Raw genomic sequence first — 7,184 nt, forward strand, 5'->3', positions numbered from 1 at the left:
AGTATAGGTAAACAACCCAGTGATCATGAAGAAAGTAGAGAAGTTGAATGGGTTGAAACCATTGCGGAAGAATATTTGTTAAAAGAAACATTTACTGAATCGGCCGACTATGGTTTGATAGATTGGTGTTCTGAAGGTACTGCTAATGATGTGGTCCCACCTGGTTTAGATAATTCGGATGTTATGATGATCAATGGGTGGAGACCGCAAATAGAGAAATTTGAACAGTTGCCACCTCGAAAAGCAAAGATAGTACCATCCCATGAACAAACACCTAAGCTCGAGTTGAAACCTTTACCGAAGGAACTCAAGTATGCCTTTCTTGGATCCGGTGACACATTTCCTATAATCATCTCATCTGATCTGGATCATGCCCAAGAAAGAAAATTACTTGGTGTTCTAAAGAATCATAAGGGAGCTTTAGGATGGTCTATTGCCGACTTGAAGGGGATTAGCCCTTTAATTTGCACGCACCGGATATATTTGGAGGACATTGCCAAAACCACAAGGCAAATGCAACGCAGGTTGAATCCTACGATGAGAGATGTGGTTAAAGCAGAAGTCCTCAAGTTGCTTGACGTGGGTATTATTTACCCAATTTTCGATAGCAAGAGGGTGAGTCCTACTCAAGTCGTGCCCAAGAAAGCAGGTCTGACGGTAGTCAAAAATGATCAAGGTGAACTAGTTCCAACTCGTGTTCCGACGAGTTGGCGCATGTGTGTTGACTACCGCAAATTGAATTTGGTCACTAGGAAAGATCACTTTTCCCTACCCTTCCTAGACCAAGTTTTGGAAAGAGTTGCAGGACACAAATTTTATTGTTTTCTTGATGGCTATTCCGGGTACTACCAAATCGAGATTTCACCAGAAGATCAAGAGAAGACTACCTTCACTTGTCCTTTTGGCACATTCGCTTTCTGTCGGATGCCATTCGGGTTGTGTAATGCACCTGCAACATTACAAAGGTGTATGCTCAGCATTTTTGAAGAAATGAACGAGAAATTTTTAGAAGTGTTTATGGATGATTTCTCTATTTTTGGCGATTCATTTGATGATTGCCTGTCACATTTACAAGCAGTCTTAGCTCGATGCATGGAAAAGAATCTGATACTGAATTGGGAGAAATGCCACTTCATGGTGCCAAAGGGAATTGTCCTAGGACATATTGTTTCATCGAAGGGCATGGAAGTTGATAGAGCTAAGATTGACCTAATCGCCAAGCTACCTGCATCCAAGACGTTTAGAGATGTTAGATCATTTTTGGGTCATGCCGGATTTTATAGGAGGTTCATCAAGAACTTTAGTGTCATAGCTCGACCATTATGTAACCTCCTATCCCTTGATACACCGTTCAATTGGACCGAAACCTGCCAAGAGGCATTCGAAAAGTTGAAGTCTATGCTTAGCACTGCATCCATCGTGCGACCACCTGATTGGTCATTACCTTTTGAGATCATGTGCGATGCTAGTGACTATGCGATAGGAGCTGTCCTAGGACAACGCAAGGATAATAAGCCATATGTCATCTACTATGCAAGCAAAACCTTAAATGATGCTCAAATGAATTACACCACCACCGAGAAGGAATTGCTTGCAGTAGTATTTGCATTAGACAAATTTCGCTCTTATATCCTTGGTGCTCCTATTGTTATCTTTACGGATCATGCAGCGTTAAAATATTTACTGGATAAGAAAGAGGCCAAACCACGCTTAATACGATGGATACTTCTACTCCAAGAATTTGACATCACTATCAAAGATAAAAAGGGAGTAGAAAATGTGGTTGCCGACCATCTATCACGGCTAGTTGTTCATAATTTGGTGCCACAGTTGCCCATCAAGGACTCGTTCCCTGAAGAGCAGCTGTTTGCACTTTCTACTATACCATGGTATGCTGATATTGTAAACTTTCTTGTCACGAACCGGATGCCGGAGCATTGGGGATCGAATGATAAGAATAATTTTTTGCGTGAAGTAAGGAGTTATTATTATGATGCCCTTTATTTGTTCAAGTATTGCAATGATCAAATCTTTAGAAGATGCATTCCGGATCATGAGATACAAAGTGTACTCTCTTTTTGTCATGCCAATGCTTGCGGAGGACACTTTGCATCTAAGAAAACGGCAGCTAAGGTGTTACAATGTGGTTTTTATTGGCCTACACTATTTAAAGATGCCCACGAGTTCTGTAGGACATGTGACCCATGTCAACGTGTTGGAAGTCTAACTCGTAGGCAAATGATGCCTCTTCAGCCCATTACTGCTATTGAAATTTTTGACATGTGGGGCATTGATTTCATGGGCCCATTTCCACCGTCTTTTGGATATGAGTACATTTTAGTTGGTGTTGAGAATGTGTCCAAATGGGTAGAAGCTGTGCCTTGTCGAACAAATGACCACAAACTAGTTTTAAAATTTCTTAAAGAAAACATATTTTCTAGATTTGGGATGCCCAAGATTATAATTAGTGATGGAGAAAAATATTTCTGTAACAAACCTTTTGAGATCCTGTTACGAAAGTACGGTATCACTCATAGAATTGCAACTCCTTATCATCCGCAGACTAGTGGCCAAGTTGAGTTAGCTAATCGGGAGATTAAACGAATTTTAGAGAAAACGGTGAATCCATCACGCAAAGATTGGTCTTTAAAACTTTCTGACGCATTGTGGGCTTACCGTACTGCTTATAAAACTATTCTTGGTATGTCCCCATATCGGCTAGTCTATGAAAAAGCATGTCATCTACCTGTTGAAATAGAGCATAAATCGTATTGGGCCATTAGAAAATTAAACTTTGAACTGTCAGATGCTGGTTTAGCCAGAAAAATACAACTAAGTGAGTTGAATGAAATTCGACGGGATGCGTATGACAATGCTAGACTTTGTAAAGAACGAATGAAAATTAGGCATGATAAATTAATTCTAAGAAAATCTTTTGAACCTGCACAAAAAGTTCTTTGTTATGACTCCCGCTTACATCTGTTTTCTGGAAAGTTACGATCAAGATGGACAGGTCCTTTCATTGTAAAAACTGTTTTTCCACACGGGGCAGTTGAAATTGAAAATCCACAGGATGGCACAATTTTTAAGGTAAATGGACAAAGATTAAAACCTTTTCTTGAGAATTTTGCAGATGAAGAGGACTCCTTTCCCTTGGAGGAGCCTTCTTATGACTGAGCATGACGGCCAAGGTATGTGTATATTAGTTAGAATTAAATTTTTTCTTTTATTTCTAGTTTTCTTCTTATTTTGTAGGTCTTCTTTTCTGGAAATCAACAACTCAAGATATTCTTCTTCTCTCTATTATTTTCTCTATTGTCTCTAATATATAATTTTCTTGCATTTTTTTACATTGAGGACAATGTAATGTTTAAGTTGGGGGGAGGGAAATATTTTGATCAAAAAAAAAAAAAACTTGTTTTTGCATTTGATTTATTCTATTACTTTCTTTTCTGAGCAAATGCACATGTATTTTCATATTGAGTGTGTGCAACTATTAAGGCAAGGAACACATGCATACTATGACTGATCAGAGACCTATTATTAGATCCCCACACGTGTACTTAATGACAATAGGAAGGCCTCAGGAGTTCATATTTGTTAACTATATTTTTGTTAGCCTTATCCATAAAAGAAGTATGAGTATCCTTGTTCGTACCATAAGGTTCAGGATTTGGTTTTCACATAAAGATAGAGGTTGAATATCCAGACTAGATTACTTAGGTGCCTTATGATCCGACCTTGGTTGACCTATAGTCACGATGCAGTCACATATATAATAAAAATATTTATATGGTTCAGTCTACCATTTCTTTTCTTGCATAATTATTATTCAAAAAAAAAAAGCTTATGATGACAAGTCTGGCCTCGTGGCGTAGTCTGGTTCGAGTAATTAAGTCCGAGGGGTGTTTCACCTAATGTCTTGAGCCAACTGGATTGGGGGTCATTGACTGAAAGCTCGCTACATGGACCTTACTAGAGCCTAATGGGGTTGGATAGCTGTAGTTGTCATGTGTATTGAAAAAAAATATATATGAAATGAAATAAAAATAAGCATGAATGAGTTGGTTAGGCTGAACCTAGTGACATATGGTAATGACTGGTTTGACTCCATTGTGTTGGACCTCTGTGTACCCGGGTTGTTTAGTTGGGATTGATAGCTCTTTCTTTATATGCGAACCATTCTTGACAAATTTAGACAACATGTGATATTCTGAAAATTTGATGGATCAGGTTCTAATAAATTGTAGAAAACACTTGTGGACTTGAGAAGTGCACCTAAAACTCAGGCGGTGCCCTGTTGTGGTGGAGGTATTAGTACTCTAAGAAAGTCATGTGATTTGATGCACGCTACACTTTTATATTCCTTGCTTTGATGGTTGCCATACTTGAAAATATATATCAATTAATTACATGTGTATTAGCTTAGGATTTATTTTTATTAGAATCTCATGTCATATCATTCCTGATGTTTGTGGGTAACATCTCTGAAAACCCTCACGAGACAACACTCGTCCACTAGGGTAATCTAGGGGTTTAACGGCTTGTTGCACGTGCTAAGTGCAATCGTGATTCATACGAAAGTGAGTACTTATCTTAATTTTATGCAATTAGTTCTAATAAAACATCATAGGTTAAACCACACATTTTGCACTCTCATTTTATTATTTGCTCGTTAATTGCTAGAGACTAGCAATAAGCTAGTTGGGGGGTGTGATGAGAGCACAAAAGTGCGATCTACACATTACTTAAATTAGCATTATTGCTAACAAATAATGATAACAGTGCTGCATTAATATTTTATTTTTGTTGGATACAGGTGATCATAAATCAAACCTAAAATACGCATTGGGTCCAAAAAGATGCAGTTAACTGAATGGTTCAACCCTAGTTGCACACTAGAAGGAACCTAAGTTCAGCCAGCCAGTTCACTGCAACCAATTCCCAGAAGCCCGTGCATCTCAGCCCGATGGAGCCCACGTGCAGCTCATCCTCTTCTTCCGTGAGTGATCCACAGCATCCAAAGCCATGCTATCAGCTCCCTCATCCGTCCGCATCCTAGGATCTATGATCTAATCTCCCACGAACAGAGCTCCCAAGCACCCCGTGTCCGTGCAATTCCCAGCCGTCCGTGAAGCATACTCCCACGCGTTCAGCTCCCAGCATTCATCATCTCCCGAGCAACTCGCTTCCCAGCATGCCATGTCCGTGAACCAGCTCCCCGAGTTCCCAGTGACCGTGATCCCAGCTCCAAACCTCCTTCCGATCCCGAGCATCTCCACGCTCCAGCACTCTTCAAGATCCAAGCTTTCGAGTCCACGTCTGCATCATACCAAGCGCAAGAATCCCAGCATTTCCGCATCTCTTCCCAGTGATTTTACGACAAAGATCTGACTTCATCCCAGCATCCAACGCGTCTCAGCCTTCCGAGTTCGCATCCTAGAGCCTCCAGCCATCCCCGTGTTGATCTCCCAAGCCCTGAGTCCTATCTTCCTCCTGATCCATCCGCTTCTTTCGCCTGGTTTTGCATGCGTGCGATCTCCCATTTCTGCTATGCAACCGTCCCTCCGCATCCGAAGATCATCAGCATCCCAGGATCCGTGATCAGCTCCCAGCCATCCACGCGCCTTCCTCCCTTACCAAAGATCCTGCAATCACAGCCTCTCCGCGTCTGGGATACTCGGCAGCCAGCACGAGAGGAGCATCCCGTGTGATCAGGGAGTCCATCGAGAGGTATAAGGGACTCTCTTTTCAAAAATAGGGGAGCTCTCATAAAAAGGAAAAAAAAAAACAGAGTCTCAGCCCATTCGAAAAAGAAGAAGAAAAAAAAAGAGAGGAAACAAGGCATGTCCTGTTTCCGAAAATAAAAAGAAAAAAAAGAGAGAGAGAAGGAAGAGGAACAGGGGAGATTTCTTTTATGTTGATGGACGGCTAATTTCTTAGGGAGGGAGATGGAGGAACCTTTGATGTATTGCTCTTTAAAGTAAACTCTAAACTTTTACCTTGAATGAATTATATTTACTGATATATTTTTGATCCATGCATAGTTATTTCGTAGATAGCTCTTTAAGGGATTATGATTATTGATATATGGATTGTTTTAGTATTTGATTCGCCGTAGACGTAGAAAGCACGACGAATGCTTAGAAATTGAGTTCATATATTCATGAAACATATACCATGATTAGATCTATCCTACCATTCATTTTTAATCAAGAACCATAGAGTTTATTTCTTGGATGCAATATCATCAAGGGGGATTCCAGATCCCTACCATCTTTATTTCATTGAATTTTGTTTATTATTCTTTGCATTTAATTTCTGAAAATCAAAACATCATTTTAATCCACAAATTTATTCAACTGAAAATTACATCTAAAAATTACGCTAATAATCTATAGATCGTTCCCTGAGGATTCGACCTCGGACTTCCGAGATTTTACTACTTGTGCGATTCTCCTGCACTTGGGAGAACAATTTTATTTTTGCATCAATTGCAGAGGAGCTGGTCGCCGGCTGCACCGCGTGGAGGATTTGCATCGCTGGCTGCACCGCATGGAGGAGTTGCATTGCGGGAGGAATGGAATCAATGGTTGGCCGATTTGGGAAGAGGTCCCCTGTTTCGGCGCTGTGAAATAAAGAGTGGAACATTAGGTTGGATGGTTGTTGATCTGGGAAGGGTTTTGTTTTGGGTGCAAGGAAAAAAATATGGATTTGAGCCTGGGAGTTTTGATAGACACGGGGGGTGATGGATCGCATGAGGATTTACCTGGGAAGCTTGGATTAGTGGTCGCGGGAAAGGAATGGGATTGGTTGAGAATTGGCTTTGGATTTGAGGTGGGTCATGATCGTTGACTTGTCCTTGAGCCCATTGTCATTTAAATTTAATTCTTGCTAAGCTGCTTCAGATCGAACTCAACCAGACAAGACTAAAAACAGGACCGTGACCTAAAAAAGGGTTAATCAAACCTTTTCCCCATACAAAATTAATTATAACTTTCGATCGAATCAGGACCAAAACCCATTTAATTATAACCTTAGCTTGATTACAACTCCATCAGGTTACCAAACCGGGTCAACACAATCTCCTCCTTATATGTTTTCCAGTAGTTTTCATGAAAGACTGCAACCAAGAGAGAAACAAGTTCAGAATCTGCTTTAAGAAAAGAATTATTTTCTTCTTA

This window comes from Phoenix dactylifera, unplaced genomic scaffold, assembly GCF_009389715.1.
Source record: "Phoenix dactylifera cultivar Barhee BC4 unplaced genomic scaffold, palm_55x_up_171113_PBpolish2nd_filt_p 000652F, whole genome shotgun sequence".
Taxonomy (NCBI): Eukaryota; Viridiplantae; Streptophyta; class Magnoliopsida; order Arecales; family Arecaceae; genus Phoenix; species Phoenix dactylifera.